This window comes from Trichosurus vulpecula, chromosome 4 (assembly GCF_011100635.1).
Source record: "Trichosurus vulpecula isolate mTriVul1 chromosome 4, mTriVul1.pri, whole genome shotgun sequence".
Lineage (NCBI taxonomy): Eukaryota > Metazoa > Chordata > Mammalia > Diprotodontia > Phalangeridae > Trichosurus > Trichosurus vulpecula.
This window is the reverse complement of record NC_050576.1, coordinates 64,665,303-64,683,441: the sequence shown is the minus strand read 5'-3', so window position 1 is coordinate 64,683,441 and position 18,139 is coordinate 64,665,303.

Genomic DNA, 18,139 nt, shown 5'->3' with positions numbered 1-18,139 from the left:
TCCAAGCTTCTTCCACATAGGCCTGCAGCAGGTGGAGCTTCATTGGCCAGGCCACCACTACATAGCAAATAATAATAATAACTAATATCTGGATAGCTAGCATTTTACATGTGTTATCTCATTTGAACTTTACAACAATCCTGTGGGATTGGTGGTATTTTTACTGTTTTACAGTTAAGGAAACTGAGGCATACAGAGATTAAGTGACTTGCCCAGGGTCACACAACTAGCAAGTGTCTGAGATTAAATTTGAAATAAGGTCTTCCTGACTTCAAGCCCAGTGCTCTATCACTATGACACCTAATTGCCTATGAAAAGATCTTCCCTACTTTGTCAAGCACTAGGCTTGGAGCCAGGAAAATCTAAGTTTGAATGTTACCTCAGACATTCACTAGCTTTGTAACTCTGGACAAGCCACTCAATTTCTCAGTTTCCTTAGTCATAAAATGAGGGGACAAGATTAAATTATCTCAAAGATTCCTTTTAATTCCAGAGTTGTGATCCTCTGGTCTATAGTCACCATTTCTAAACTTGGTGTTGGATGGCAGCTCCTCTTGACCTGTAACCCAAGAAAACTCTTGCATGGTCATCGGGGAGGGATGCTTTTCACCTGAAGAAACACTTCTAATTGGTTCAGGAGCCAATAAAACACCTCAGTTTCTCCCTTGATGGTTGAAGAATTTCTCCTGTGATATATAGAGTTAAATATCTATGCCCTTTTGATGATCAGATCTCTGCACCTTGGGTCAGACCCTCTCATTGTGTTGAAAAGCCAAGAGAGTAAAGAGATGAGAAGGGATGTGATATATCTCTTGGGCACCAGACATTTTAGCTGAAAGGCTCAAGGTCAGACATGAGAGGGACAGAAGAAGGAAAATAATAACTGGGGTGGAGAGAATTTCTCTCAGTGACCGACCTGCCCTTGCCTATTTCTCCACACTAGGAATGATGGGTTAGTCGTGGACCAGTAGGTAGAATTTCAGACATTCACTAGGTAAGCAGTAGCCAGGGGGAATGTTAGAATTTTTCTCAGTCCATACCGTCAACTGTGAGGAGGAACTGAAATCTGATTCAGAGGTTCTGAGTTCCTCATCTAGGGACTGGTGGATGCATAAGCCAAATTGGAAGCTTTATTGTTTTTCTCATACTTCTTTACCTACTCCAAAGGGGAGAGGCCCTGAGATAGCAGTTAGGTAGTATGGCGGATAAAGTCCTGGAGTAAGGAAGACCTGAGTTCAAATCTGGCCTCAGATATTGACTAGTTTTGTGACCCTGGGCAAGTCACAACCCTAATTTCTTCAATTGTAAAGTGAAGATAATATCACCAACTTCACGGGGTTGTTGTGAGGATCAAATGATATAGAAAGTGTCTGGCACATAGTAGGCATTATATAAATACTTATTCTCTTCCCCTCTAAGGTGAGTAGATAAACAGAACTATATATTCCTGAGAACTCCTTGGTTCAACATGGTTTATTTACTGTTTGAGGGCAGTTTGGTTCCAGGATAATCTGCAGGCTTATAGTCACATGGTAGATTTTTTAAAAATATAGTATCATTTCATCCCTATTTGATAAAAAGTCAATACAAAGAAGGGAAACCCTGCGCACAGACTCTAAGACTACCTGCAAGGAGCTGACATCATTCCAAAGGCACAGTGTAAATATGTAAAGTTGAAGGAAGGGTCTGGATTTATGTAAGGTGAGGGCTCAACAGTTAATTTTGGTTGCGTGAGTTCACAAAACCCCACTCTCTAGAATTATGAGTCAAGTAGCCATCCAGAGAGGAGAGGTATGATGTTGAAGAAGGGAGATGTTGATTAGGAGGTCATCCACTCCCTGAGAACCAAAAGCCTCCTCAACATTTCTGGTCACTGGGGTGGAACACTCATCGTCCAGGGTGAGTGTGAAACTTGTCCAACTCCTTCTTGCTGAACAGGACCAGGCTTGTGGAGAGTAACTCCACCTTTCTTGTTGTTCAGTTGTTTTTCAGTTCAGGTTTTTTCAGTCAACTCTTTATGACCCGTTTGGATTTTTCTTGGCAGAGATATTGCCATTTCCTTCTCCAGTTCATTTTACAGATGAGGAAACTGAAACAAACAGGGTGAAGTGACTTGCCCTGGGTCACACAGCAAGTATGCATCTGAGGCCAGATTTGAACTCAGGAAGATGAGTGTTCCTGACTCCAGCTCTATCTACTGCACCACCTGCCTGTCCAATTCCACCCAGGGTTAAATCTATAAGCAACTGAGTGGGCCTATTCAAATCCTCCAATGATATCAGCAATCTCTGCTATTTACCAATGTGACTAAGAGTTCAAAGTGATGGCATGAAGATAGGTGTGGGGAGTAGAATTTAGTTTCCCAGGTTCTCAGTGTAATCTAAGACTCAAAAACCCTTAGCATGGGACTGCTTTCAGTGGTGGAAATTCCACTAATGAAATGAATATTGTGCAGCCAAGGCTTTGAGACTCAGATTATTTCAGGAATGTATTCTCTTGGAGGAACTACATTAATTTTGAGAGCTTGGGAAGCAGTAAAGTTTTAAGCAGCAAACACATACCAAAATGAATGGGTCTAAGGAAAGGCATAGCAGGCTAATTTTGCACCCGAGGCAATGGTCTGGAATTTTATCCTCTTATATAACGGTATGGCATGACATGTTTGAGAAAGGTGATATTTCATATAATTTTTCCTGTATCCCTGAAGTAGGCACTTTCGCACCATCTTTATTACAGCTCAGAGTCTAAACATGTATACAAGTATATATGTGTATACATATATACAGATATGTATACATACAAGCTGGTGGAATTGTGATAGTATTTACTACAATACTTGTCATTTACATATACATGCACACACACACATATACATATATGTATATCCATCAGGCTCAGAAATTCAAAATTTCCACCTGATATCTGCTGTCATCTCCAATTTTACATAACCCTAAGTGAGAAAATACCATTTTCCTGAGCAAAACTAGCTCATTTTTCTGACTTCCCTATTTCTGCTGGCATGACCATTCTCCCCATCATCCACACTAAAAGGCTTGAATTTCTCCTGGACTCTTCTTCTTCCTCACCCCATCTGTCTAATCAAGTCTGGAAATTATTCATGTATAATTCTCATCATGTCTGTCCTTCCTTTCTGTTCCCAGTGCTACCACTATAGTTTAAGCCTTTTTTAGTGTATGTGAAAATCTTGTAAAAATTGGTGCCCTGTCTCCAGTGTCTCTCCCTTCCTAATTGCTTTGCACACTGATACGAGATTTATTTTTTTTTTCTACAGCAACACTAATTGTATCACTCCTTTGCTCCAAAGCTTTTAGTGAGTCTTCTTTGCATATAAACTAAGATCCAAATTCCAGGGCCTGTTATTCCAAGCCTTCTACCATCTGGTGCCAACCTACTCTTCCTTTCCACACAAACCCACCTCCAGCCACACTGAATAATTTCCACTTCCTGGCCATGTTTAATGCTTTCCCTCATCTGGGTCTTTTTTTTTTTTTTTTACTGATTCTGTTTCCTCTGCCTGAAATATCAGATGAAATTCCCAGGTAGGTGGTATGATGGATAGAGTACTGGATTCTAGAGTCAGGAGGACCTGAGTTCAAATTTAGCCTTGGACATTTAATAGCTGTGTGACCCTGGGAAGGTCACTTAACCTCTGTCTGCCTCAGTTTCTTCAACTACAAAATAGGAGTAATAATCGGATGTATCTCGCAGAGTTGTTGTGAGAATTAAATGAGATAATATCTGAAAGGCTCTTTGCAAATCTTAGATCAATATATTTTTATCTGTTGTTATTATTGCCTTTCATCCCATGGTTGTTGGTTGACATGCTACTGATTTTGTAAGGTCCAACTTAATTGTGTCCTGTTCTCATCCATGAAGCCTTCTCTGATTACTCCATGAGGAAGTTTTCTCTGAACTTTTAGAGCACTAATGTCTTTACCATTCATAGAGCATCCATCATATGCTGCTTTGTAATGTGACATCTAGGGCAGCACTGGGCATGGAGTCAGAAAGACTTTAGTTCAAATGCAGCCTCAGACACTTACTAGATGTGTGACCTGGGAAAGTCACTTACCCCTGCTTGCCTCAGTTTCCTCATCTGTAAAATGAGCCAGAGAAGGAAATGGCAAACTGCTCCAAGTATCTCTGCCAAGAAGACCCCAAGTGGGGTCATAGAAGAGTCAGACATAATTGAAATAACTGAACAACAGGAAGCTCTAAAACATAAGCTCCTTGAAAGCCTATGGAGTGTCTTATTGTTTCTATTTTTCAACAGTTCTTTGTACTTATCAAGTGTTCAGTAAGTATAAGTTGGATGAATAAACAAATGAATGAATGAAAAATGTTTACTGAAGTAATTCAGAGCAAGGAACACATTAGTGTTGAGTAAGATTACTCTGGGAAAACTTTATGGAAGGAGTGACCCTTGAGTAAAGCAGCCTAAAGAGAAATAGAAAATTTGAATTATTGAAGAGAAAGGGGGTGGGTATTTGAGATAGGGCATAGGGCATAGGCCAAGGCATTGAGATGAGATGAGCCTGGTGCAAGTATGTATGTATTTGGGGGTGGAGGGGGGAATTGCAGCAAGGAGATTGTCCTGATTCTAGAAATATGAAATGAGATAAATGGTGGGAACTGAAATTGAAGGACTTTGGATGGCCAAAGATTTTTGATTTCATCACCCAAATAGGAAGGGAGCCATTGTAGATTTCTGCAAAGCCCAGTGATATGGTATAAGGTTTTTTTTTTTTTTTTTGAGGGGGAGGTAAAGGCACAGTGTAGGATGCATCAGAACAGGTAGAAGCAGCTGGGTGTGGTGGGGCCTGCATGTAATCCCTACTGTTGAGGAGGCTGAGGCTGGTAGATCTCTTGAGCTCTGGGGTTCTGAACTGCAGTAGGGCCAAAGCCAACTAAGGATGCACTCTAAATCTATCATTAATTTAATGAGCTAGGACTGGGGATAGGGAGGCAGCCTAAGGAGGGGGAAGAGGTTCAGAGATGAAACATAGCACGTCAAAGCTTCCATGACAATCACTAATGGGATTGGGCTCATGAATGGCCACTGCACTTCCAACCCGGTTGAGATAGGGAGACTTGGTCCCTAAAAAACAAACAGACAAACAAATGAACACATAAATAAACAACACCACCAGAAGAAAAAAAAAACAACAACCAAAACCAGTCAGAGGTGGCAAGATGTGATGGAAAGGATAGTCTTAGGGTGAAGGAATTGCAAGTACATGCTGACTAGGCCACTTTCCTCCTTTGTGAGATTAGAAGCCCATCTAACCACTAACAAAGGGAGATTTACTCAGCCCTCCATAGCAGGGGAAAGATACTCAACAGGAATATTCAGTGAAGAATCAGCTTCCCTGCCTCCCAATTGCTCATGACTCAAGAATCAGGGAGGTGCTGAAGCTCTTTATGGTTATTTATACTAAGGCACCAAGCCAAGTCTATAACTCCCTTAATCTCTGAAGCCAATTAATTCTTAATGACAGTTTTACAGCTTTTAAAGAAAAGAACCATTCCAGTCCACTCTCTTCTCTTCCCATGGTGGGGAAGCGGGGAAGGGGATTAAAATCTTGGCCCTGTGTGACCTTGGATGAGACAATTAACCTGTTTGTGCCTCCATATCCTCATTTGGAAAATGAGGAGAATGGGTTAGCTGTTAACTAAGAGTCCAAGAACTCATAGAGTTTATGGAGGTCCATGAACTTGGAAGGGAAAAAAGAATCACAGCTTTATTTTCACTAACCTCTAACAGAAATTTAGCATTTCTTTGTTATTATTCCTATTCTTAATGCCTATTCCTATATGCTTATCATTCTTTAGATTTTTTTTTTCTGGAAAAGAGTCCATAGGCTTCACCAGAAAATCCCAAGTGGTCTAGGAAGAACAAGGTTAAGAACTCTTGGTCACTAGATGATCTCTATGCTCCTTTTAAACTTCAAAATCCCATGAAACTAAAGGTTAGCAGAACCACAAGTAAGTCACTCAATGAACTTTATTAAGTGCCTACTATGTGACAGGCACTATGCTAAGTCCTAGGAATACAAAGAAAGGTAAAAGATAGTTATGCTCTCAAAGAGATCACAGTGTAATGCAAACAAGCTATATAGATAGAATAAATTCAAAATAATTAACAGAGGGAAGGCAGTTGAATTAAGGGGATCCAGCAAGGTTTCTTGAAGTGGGAATTTACCTGGAACTTGGAGGGGGCAGGGGAAGTTAAAGCATGCAAGGTCTAAGAAGACTGGAAATGTAGTGGGAGGTCCAGGACATAATGACACACGGAATGAGATACAGAAGGTTTTGTCAGTTAAGGGGTAAGATGATGATGGGCAAGAAAAGGGCACCCAATAGTGGGAGTGTAAGCCTGTAAAAAGTCAAGATTAAGAGGCATTGGAAAAGAAGACAGAATGGATACAAAAGCTAGCATTTAAATAGTATATTAAGGTTTACAAAGCACTTTACAAATATGATCTCATCTTATTCTCACAACAATCCTGGGAGGTAGGTGCTGTTATTGTCTCCATTTTATAAATGGTAAAACTGAGGCAGAGGTTAAGTGGATTAACCATAGCTGGGAAGTGTCTCAAGCCTGATTGGAACTGAGATCTTCTGGATTCCAGGTCCAATGCTCTATCCATTGTCTTACCTAGCTGTTTTTGTTGCTTGTCCTTAGCTCTCGAAAAAGACCACGGCATCAGGAAGGTGACATCACGACTTGCAAGTGAACTGGATTTAAGTGATGGAGGTCTGTGCAAAGTAACCAGCCTCATTTTCTCCTCTGGAGCCATCTGTGTCCAGTGGCAAGATATAGATCAGGACAACTAGAGATGCACTGGGAGACCTTTTAAGTTAAGGTCTTTCTCAGGTCTCAGTTTGACTGAGGAAATGCCCATTCAGAGATTAAGGCTAGTACGAAATGAAGCAAAGAATGGCGTCTTTTAGCTAGTCAAAAAAAAAAAAATCAATCTGAGAGGGAAAGACCCTCAAGGTTTCTGGCCAAAACAGAAACAATTGCTATTTACACTTGCTCTACTACGTACCTAGTAACTTGTTGGGGAGTCTGCTAGAAGTGACTCATTTTCTTCTTGAAGGCTGTTTTGGATGCTTGCTTGAATTTCATTCTAGCTTCAATCTCATTTCCCTTGGTGGGAGGTGAGCCACTGAGAGATAAAGAGCACGTTGTGACTTGTCTTGGGTCTAGCCCTTAATCATTCAACCCCCTAAGTATGGTCCCATCTACAGAGCTTGGTAACTTATCAGGCATGAACATAGGATAAAGATGAAGGTGAGAGTTTCAGAATTTTAAAACCTTGGAGACCAAGAGAACTGTAGTATCAATGGCAGAAATTGGAAGCTGAGAAAAGGAATTAGTTTGGAAGGAGAGGAGATGATGAGATCTGTTTGGTGACAAGCTGCCCTGGCCTGCGGAATGCTCTTCCTCCTCACCTCCACCTCTCCTGGCCCCTAGCTTCCTTCAAGGCTTATTACTTTGAGAATTCCTTCTTGCACAAGAACTTTCTTGATTGTCTCTGTTGTTAGTGCTTATCCTCTCTCGCAACCACTTTGTTTTTACTTTGCAGATATTTTCAATTTACTAATTTATTTGTTTGTTATACCCTATTTACATTGTGGAATGTAAATTCCCTGGGGCAAGCTCTGATTTATTTTGGTGTCTGCTTCACCAGCTCAGAATTTGCTGGGCACACAGCTTAAAAGAAACACTTCCTGAATTGAATTCAATTGAATTGGAGACTTGTTGAGCCTGAGGCCATGATAGCACTTGCAAAGAAGGGGAATCCTGAATCTTGCCTGAGGCCTGGACTGGAGACTTGGCTTTGGAAATCTTTAGCACAGAAGTGACAGTTGAAACCAAAAGAGAGAGTGAAACATTTCCAAAGGTGACCTTTCTGAAAGCGAGAAGATAGAGAGGTAAGAACAGAAACCTCACGACTGAGCCTCAGGGCAAACATTAGAGCTGGGCTTTGGCCTAGACAAAGTAAAAGACATATTTGTGATTTCAGGAATTCTAGGAAATTCCTGCCCCAACAAATACCTTCCACAGACCCACTTGAAGCCTGAGATTTCAGTGGGAAAACTTCATTCCTTTACCTCAAGGATCCAGGCTCAGATGCCCAGTCAACGTCTTGCACAACATAAAGGCTCAAGGAGTATTTCCTGATTTTTGAGGGAGAGGGAGAGAGAGAGAGAATATTTGTAAAGTGGTAAAATGTTTAGCATAGTACCTTGCCTTGTAGGTACTTAGAAAATGTTTATTCCCTTATTCACCTTGCTGCCTTATCTGGATACCACTAATGTGTCACAATGTAGACTAGGCATCTTTTTCATTCAACGATTAGAAAGAGATAGATTAAGTATGTACTATGAGCTAAGGGCTGGAAATACCAAAGCAAAGCATAATAGGAAACTGAGGAAAAGGAAAGGGGTATTTAGGTAGCCAAAGAGTAGGCTGGAAGATGAGCTGGAAGTAGAGAGGGAGTTGTGTGGCAGCTATGTTCTTTCCAGGCTAGGACTTGCTAATCATTCTTTTTGTTTTTGTCATAATAATTCAGTAATTTCTGTACATACATCCTTCCTCTCTCCATTAAAACTCTCCCTTTAACAAATATTTATTTAATACCTCTTGTGTAGAGCAATGTATTAGATACTTTTGAGGGCTAGAGAAAAAGACAATATATGGTCTTTAACTTTCTTTGAGCTTCTAGCTCGATGAGAAAGAAAAGACATATGTGAAATGAAAACTAGCAAAGTAAGGCAGTTAAAGAGAGTGAAAATGGGAAGGCTCTATACAACCGCACGTGGGGTGTCTGTACCTTTGGCATCCTGGGCAGTATTTATTGGGACGGTGGAATGCTCTCATTTAGGTGTAGTGAAAGGTGGAGCGGGGGAGATATGTTAGTTGCCTAATCATCCTGGGTTCACATGTGTAATGTTAATGGGATATGAAGATCTTTTCCACTCATTAATAGACCTCAAGTGGAGCCCATTAAAGGAAGCTTACTTAGGGGAGGCTAGCTTGTAAGAAGACTTTCATACCTTTTGGTACTAAGTACTGAGTCAAGGGTTGTGATGCCTTCTGGCTCTGAGAAGTGTATATGTACTCTGAGTTGGTATTTTGCTTTTCGGGTTCGCTTATGCAAAGGATCTTTTGATTCCCTGGTTGAGACTCTGAGTAGCCCCGGACTGCTCAGATATAGAGGCTCTCTTGATCCAGTGGTGTATGTAAAGTGTATAGCAATATTGCTTTGGTTCAGGCCGTTAAGAGCCCTGTTTGTTGGTCTTCATACTAATTTCTCTGATTGTATTTTCTCTGATGTTCAGGGTGCTGACGCTTCCCCTGAACTAATGAATGTAATTAAAAGTAGCATTGTTACTCCCTTTTTGAGAAGTCTTTCCTAGAAAAGCAGATCAAAGAATCTGGGCTAGCAGGTCATCCTGGGTATGCTAGGGGGCTTGCTGCTACAACATGGGAGTAAGTAGGAAGTGATCTAGATAATAGTTAAGTGGGAATACGTGGTTGGAGCACCCAAAGCCTACCATTAATGAATGAGCTCAATATTTCCAAATGGATAAATCAATTTTGCTTAGAGGACTTGGCCAGCCCAGTCAGATCACCAGTGAAAGTGTCATTTAGAGCTCTATCTATGAATAGAACCATTCATGTAGGTTGTATAGTACATGATGCTTGTTGACCATCCACTCACTGCTGGCTAGAATATTTTTAGATGCACTTTTGATGAACTATACCTTCTTACCGATAATTCTTCATTTACTCTTTCCTCTTGTAAATAAATGCCCTGGGAAAAATAGACTTGCAGTATAGAGCGTATGATAAAGGCTAACGGAGGTAATGAGAGGTGTTGGATTTCAACGCCAGGGCACTCAGCTGTGGTAATGTGGGGGGAGTGCATTTTACCGAAGCTGATGAAATCACAGTTCTGGACCGAAACTAAAACAGCCTTATGAAATAGACTTAGAAAAGCCAGGAGAATCGACTCCCTTAATGATGCGGGCACCAGAGGACTAGACATGATGATCACGAAAGTCCTCCCTAGATTTTAAATTTATGATCCTGAATAGCAAAGAAGCAGATTTCTGCTTCAGGTAAGTGAGCTAACCTAACATGGAATATTTTCTATTTTGGAAGGTTACGGATTTCCTGGCACTAGAGGATGTCAGTCAAAGTCTGGATGACTAATGGCTGTAAAGGGATTTCATTGTCAGGTGCAAGTTTAATCACAACTCTGAGGGTCTGTGATTCTGTAATGTGGGGCCCACAGGGGGAGAGAATGCCCTGTCTCTGGTTTCTTTACGCCTCTCAGAGGTGATAAGTTTTAACACAAGTGCCTGGCCATGTGTGCTTCACCCAATAGCATTAAGGTATGTTCTCAAACCATTTTCATTGCTGTCTACTTCGTCAAGTTATCGGATTTCTGTTGATCTCCTTCGAGTGGCACTCCTGTATTGTGTTTGTCTTGGCAGACTTCTGGATTCTTTGACCAAGGGCTGTGCTGGAGCCAACTCTAACTGAATTTTGAGAGCTGTTTGCTAAGTTTTCCATGGGAGCATTTTCATCTCGTAAATCAGCAATTGCTACTAATCAGGTTTTGGCTTATGGTTTTGTTGATTGTATAGACTTAGGAAAATATTAATAATACAGATTTAAATTTCAAAGTGTGTGTATGCATTTTTTCCCTCCAAATCATGATGGTTAAGCACTTATCAACACACCCATGTATTACTCAACAAACATTGCTTTAACTCAACATGAATAAAGTAGGCTTGGTTGTTGTTGCTGTTCAGTTGTTTTCAGCTTACTCCAACACTTTGTGATCCCATTTGAGGTTTTACTGGTTTGCCGTTTCCTTCACCAGCTCATTTCACAGATGAAGAAACTGAGGCAAACAGAGCTAAGTGACTTGCCCAGGGTCACCCAGTTAGTAAGTGTCTGAGGTCAGATTTGAACTCAGGAAGTGAGTCTTCCTTGACTCCAGGTCCAGTGCTTTATCCTCTATGATACTACCTAGGGGAATGTAGCTACTAGTATAGGGGTCATGCCCCAGGAAAGAACTAAGGAGCTGAGAGAGTTTGGAAGTCACAATGAGGATGAAGAAGAAGGTTCAGGGTTTTAAGGCAGAAAGAGAAGAGGAATAACAATAGTGATCAGAGTTCATAAAGATGGAAGTGGGACACTGAGTTATGGAAGGATCAAGAGGATGACCATCTCTGTGTGTGTGGATGAAGTGGGGTAAAGGAGTAGGCCATGGAAAATATGCAAGTTGAGGTAAGAGTGGTAAGGGAGATAAGGGTGTTTGGGGGAATATCAGTACGTTTGTTGAAGTCCCCTTGTATGAGGACAGGTATTGAGAAGGAGAGAATGACTATGAGCTAGGAATGGAATTTATTGAGGAAAGAAGAGGGTCCCAGAGTTTGGTAGACAATAGCCACCAGAATTTTGATTGGGTGGTAGATAGAGAATGACTGAATTTCCCCTACCTTGACCAGAGAGTCAAGAAATGTGCAACCATTAATGGAAAAAGTGGCCAGGGAGGCTATATCATTGGGAAGGAATTAAGATTTCAGTAAGAGCCAGAAGATGAAAGGAATGAGAAAGAAAAATGTTTAATATGAAAGCAACTTTGTTATCTATGGAGCAAGCATTCCAGAGAGCGTAGAGAAGAGGTGGCTAGCCTTAGAGCATGATATTATATTGGCTATGGAGATTGGTTGATGGAGATGGGAAAAAGAGAGGGCAGTGGGGGATGGAGAACAGATTCGAATGACAGTCTATGGGATGGGAAGACTTTGGTAGGGTGGGAGTTGGTTAATCATTGATGAATGAATTCAAGTTGGTTATAAGCATCAGTAGGGGCTTGGCCTCAGAGTGGAGTCCTCTCAGTGATAGGCAGCTCAGTCACAGAGACCACTACAAGGACCTAATGGACTGATGATCCATTTCCCATCATTCTTAACCCTGAGTTCTGCTGTCCCGACACCTTTGGCCTCTAGCTCTACATTGCTTGGCTCTTTACTCAACTCCGGTGCATTTTTGCCTCCCGTTTTGCCCAGCCTTGCCATACTTTTTATGCTTGGTTATACATTAGAAGTAGCTTGCTTTGTCAGGGCAGGGTCCAATCAGCATCACAAAGCTATGATTCTCTTCTGGGATAACACAATGAAAATTTGTTATGTAACTTCCAGGAGTCAGTCAGCCTAAAGAGAGAATAGTAATATGAAGCCCTGGGCTAAGAAGCCAGTGTAGCTACATAGAAGACCTGGAAAAATAATTTACGGTTGAGCCTGGACTCCACATGACAGCCTTGGTCGGCAAGTATCACATAAGGAATGCTGCACCTGAAGTTAAAGGATCTGGGTTCCCGGACTTAAAAGTGTTGGGTCACAGTTTTGGCTTTGCCTCTTGTGATATATGTGTCTTTTGGCAAGTCACTTAACCTCAGTTAAGTGGTAAGTTCCTCTGAGCCTCAGCATTCACATCCATGAAATGGGGAGGCCAATCTTGTGAGGGAAATATCTTGTCAACTGTGAAGTTTTGCATAAATGTGAGCTACTGCAAATAGGCAGATCATTGGACTCTTCTCATCTGAGGTTCACTGATCACAGGATGAATTATTTCTCTTTTGAACTCAGTTTTGTAACTAAAACTTTGGTTTGGCTTGGAAGTTTATCCCTTAAGAATCTGAGTAGATGAAAACTGACATATACCCACTTTGTGAATGCTGGACAAGTGAAGACTTCTCAGTGTCCCCAGGCAACTTCCCAAGACTACAGGGGAGCTGCTTAGCTGTGTTTGTTGGGGGTGGAGTCTTCCCACACTGGGAGTTCTTCATGATAACAAAACCACAGGTTTAGAATAACCTTCTGCCCCACGATTTTTTTTAAAGTTTGAGTTTTCTGAATGATCAGATGATCACAGGTTTAGAGCTGGAAGGGATATAAGAAAGCTTGCTTTCTTGTATTTGCATCCTTACTGCTTAGTTAGTACCTGGCACATAATAAGTAATTAAACAAATCATTAATTCTATCATTATCTATCATATCTATCATAATCACCATTCATTCATTCATCTAGTCATTCAAGAGTTCTTAAACACTTTTTGATGTATCATGGACTCCATTGTCAATATGGTGAAGCCTATAAACACCTTCTCAGAATAATTTTTTAAATGCATAAAATAGGAAAAGAGAAGGGAATAATCATTTAAATGCCTACTAAGTGCTAGGTACTGTGCTAAGCACTTTATAAATATCTCATTTGATCCTCAGTACAACCCTAGGAGGTAGGTACTATTATGATTCCCATGTTATAGTTGAAGAAACTGAGGCAGGCAAAAGTTAAGTGACTTGCCCAGGGTCACACAGCTAGTGTCTGAGGTCAGATTGGAGCTCAGCTCTTCCTGATTTCAGATCAGTACACCACCCACTGTACTATTTGGCTTCTGCTAATACGTAGGATTTCGTAGAAGACCAATTAATTATACAGCTGCCAAATTATTAAAACAAGAAAAGTTCATGGACCCCAGGCTAAGAACTGCTGAGCCCAATATCCTTATTTTACACATGAGGAAACTGAGGCCAAGAGAGCTTAAGCCCACAGTCACACAATGAGTAAATTACAGGAGAAATATTTGAACACAGGTGCTCTGACAATAAAGTTGACATTCTTTCCACTGTGACTGAACGGTTCCTCATAAGTCCTTCATTAACAAATTAATCTTTCATTAACTAATTCACTTTTTACAACATGATTACAATATCACACCATGACTGGCAATCCTAAGTAAATAGTCTAGTTTCTGCTTTGGAAGTACTGTTCCAGGATGCAAAAGTGAGCTCACTGTGTGAGGATAATGGTGGTTCTGAGGGTGGGACTCATGAGCCCCGAAAAGGGTCCGCTGTGCTCTCGGTTTCCCGTTGTTGCTGTGCATTCTTCATTCTCAAAGAGGATCAATGATGTCACAAAGGTGATGTCTTGACTTGCTTGTGAATTGCATTTAAGTGAGGCAGAGCTGTGAAGTTGTCAGCCCCGCTCTCTTCTCCAGAATCATCGAAGTCCAGTGGTAAGAAAAAAGTTAAGGTGACTGGTGATGGCCTGAGATGCAGTGGATGATCTTGGCATTTCTAAATTAAAGTCTTTCCCAGGCCTCAGTTTCCCTGACAAAGGGAGAAACCAATTAAGGGACTTAGCTGGCTGAGGCATCTTGATGGGTTCAGGCTTCCTTGGCAATAGTATTTTAAAAGCCTTAAGTTACGGACTGTGTATGTGTTATAAATGCCGTATCTATTGGACCATAGACATAGAGCTGGAAGGGAGCTCAGAGGTATAACACACACACATGCATGCATGCATGTATGCACGCATGCACGCACACACAGTGACTTTGCAGCAAAAAGAAAGAATTTCAGCTATTTTCCACAGTAGAGAAAAAATAATGAGCAAATTCATGAAGCAAAGTTCTATTGGTATTTCTTTAGTGAAAGATATTAGCACAATAATTTGTTAACTCTGTACCATATAAGCACAGGAAAGTATCTGACAGGGTTTGGTTCCTTCCTGTGAAGACTTAGGACACACTGAACTTGGACACATTAAAGGCTGCCAAATATCTTGCCCTTGAATTCATTTTGTTTAAAGTTGTTATAAAACACATGGGCGTGTCTCTCTTGAGTCAGGAAATAATTGCAAAGGGGTTGCCCTTGGATTGTATTTCTTTCCTTGTTTTTAGGTTAGGAGATTATACTTCTGGAGGCATACAGGTGTCATCCGTGAGATCTGGGTGCTCCTTATTGCACATATATGGATTATAGGTGGTTTGTTCCATTTAGATGCCCTCTCCCTACTTCTCTAATCCCCAGAAGCTTGTTGGGTATTAGAATCAGTTCTTTATTTCTAAAGAAGTCCTTAACCTGGGGCTCATAGACCAGCAAGGAGTCAATGGATAGATTTCAACATACCTGTGAACTTGGATCAGAAAAAAATACAACTTAATTTCAATATAATTGGCTTCCTTTGTAAGCGCATGAATTTTATTTTATACATTTAAAAACATTAGTTTGAGAAAGGGGCCATAGGTTTCACCAGAGTGCCCAAGGGCTCCATGCCATAAAAAAGTTTAAGACCCTGTCCCCCAGAGGGATGCCAGCTTAACCAATAATTGTAAAGGTACAGGCAGGTATAATTCACTAAGTATTCTTTCCTCATCTAATAAACCCCAATACTCTCCAATTCATTATTTTCTTTTTTCCTCAACAAAATTAACTTAGTAAGGCAGTTAGTAATGAATTTAGCTCCTTTTAGTGTCATTGAGGATTTAGCTTTTCTGAATGGTTCTTCAAAAGTCATTCATTTACTCATAAAATGACAACAACAAAAACCAAACCAACAGTCACAATTGGTTATTATCCTTTCTTGAAGACGACTAAAATGACATCACTGTGTTGGGGTCAGGGTACAGTGTGTCCAACTATGGCTGATCAGACCAATATGAGCTTGGAACACTCTACCAGAGGTCAGGCACAAATAGTCTATGTGAATATTTGGAGTGGTGATATCTCTAAATTTGCATATCTTACATTGCCTTTGGGCTACTGCAATTCTACTTTGCTCATAGAGCACAGTGCCTTCTTTGATGTGGGTACGCCATGCTGGGCAGTTCTGTGCCGGTGTCTCCCATGTCTCACAATCAATTGCAAAATTCTTCAGAGAGACCCTGAAAGTGTCCTTGTATTGCTTGTTCTGACCTTTGTGTTGAATGCTTCCCTTGTGTGAATTCTCTGTAAAAGTCTTTTAGGCAAAGGTATATTTGATATTCATACAACCATACCTAAAAAAGAGTGAATACCTAGGAGGAGCAAAGCACCATGACTTTTACGTAATGTCGCCCTTCTTAATAATGTTGCTTTACAACATTTTGATAAATTATAACTAAACCCCCCAAAATATCACAGAGCCAGATTTTATCATCTTTGAGCAGATTGCCCAAGAAATCAGTCAAATGGTTGGTGATAATGTTCAGATGGCTCTACATATCCAGCGCCCGATCTTTCTTTCTTAACTTTATTTCTACATCACTAACTCTCTACTGGAGGGCGCTGTCTGCATTCTCTATAGGCATCTCAAATGCATTTTGTCCAAAGTGAAGCTCATTATCTTCCCCCTAAATTTTCCGTCCCTCCAATTGAATTCAATTGACTTAATGTCTATTCAGCACCAGCTATGTGAAAAGCACTGTGCTAGTCACTATATGAAGATAAAGATCAACAGGTCCTTTCCTCAAGGAGTGTGCTATAGGGGTATAAACCAAATACACAAATAAGTGCTGCATAAAGAAAACTGAGATTAGACAGAGCACCATTCCTTTGGAGCACCTCACCATTTCCTGAGTCAGGTATATAACCTAGAAGATACCTTAGCGTCTTCCTCAAACACTTCCTCACACTCCACATCTAGCTAATTGCCAAGTCTTGTTCATTTAATTTTTTAATGTGTTTCACATCCACACCTTTCTCGCCACTTGTATGACCATAACCACCAAACTTATGTATCATTGTAATAATTAGTCTTAATTAAATTAGTCTCCCTGCTTCCAGTTCCTTCCATCATCAATCCATCCTCCACACAGCTGCCAAAATAATCTCCCTAGGGAGTAGATCTGAGCAAGCCACTCCCCTACCTCAAATGACAACAGCGACAGCAGCGGCAGCAGTAGCAACACAACAACCTATAGTGGCTTTCCATTGCTTCTAGCATAAAATTCTCATTCTGGTATTTGAAACTCTCCACTAACCAGCTCCAGCCTACCTTTCTAGTCTTTGCTTATATTCTCCCCTTCTATATATTCTTTGCTCCTGCTGAATTGGACTACTGGCTATTCTTTGAACTTGGCATTGTGTCTCCTACCTCCAAAGAAGCTGTCCATCCCAACATGGAATATATTCTTTCCTCCACTCCTCAGCTGAGCCCCTCTGAATCCTTATTCACTGTCCCGGCTTCGTTCAGGTACTTGTCCCTCAGTAGCACCTGATCTAATGCTCTGTCCCTTCCCACAGTACCTTGTATTTGCTTCTCTGAGGACACTTTCCAGACCATATCACCACCACTCCCAGTAAAATGAAAGGCCCATGAGGGTTGGGGACTACTTCATTTCATTTTTGTCTTTACATCCCTGGTCCCCAAGACAGTGTACATTGTCATAGAAGATAACTCTATAAATGTTTGTTGAATTGAAATGAACTACCATTCTCTATAGCTCTTTTACTGGAACCCAGAAGTGACATTACTCGGGGTAAACCTGTAGTCATGGTAGCTTGTGAAGTGACTAGTTGCTCTTCAAACAGCTAAACTCAGAACAAACCCAACACTAATTTTTCCAATCTATTGGGTTAGCTTGTTGGTTACATTCATAGGGATCAACTTTTTCTGTATTCGGAAAATGGGGCTTATCAAAAATCAATTCAGTAAAAATGCAAAGGAGAAGGAATGTTGGACAGCATCATTCTGCAGCTTACCAAAACACTGGGCAGCACAACCTTTAGAAAGCTGAAGACTTCAGTGCTGTGCTTCCCATCATTTTACACTTCCTCTCTTTTCCTCTGAGAAACTGGGCTGGATTTGGAATTGGGGGACTTGTGTTTGGATCTGGACTACAGTTTCTTCTTCTCTAAAATGAGAGGGTTGGATAAGATGGCCTCTAAGATTCTTAATCATAAACCTATGATTCTGTGACCCATGCCTTCAGGCTGCATGACAGGCTTGCTAAAACAGGGCCACATCTTGAGGCAGATATCCTCATCGCTCTTGCCAAACATAGGCTCCCATCAAACCAAACAAAAAGGAAATAGAGACAAGAGGTAGGGTATACTAAATTTCTTATGAATCCACTTTTTACTAGTCTCTGCTTGATTTCTTTTAGTCTCTTGGCATATCTGCTAAATCTATAAGAAAGGAATCAAAGGAAAAAGATTGAGAAGCTGAGTGTGAGTTCTTTATCCCAGGCACCTAATGCGTGTTGATTGATTGAACTATGGGGTAATACTTGTAACTGCTATCTCAACAGTAGCTTCTCAGCCA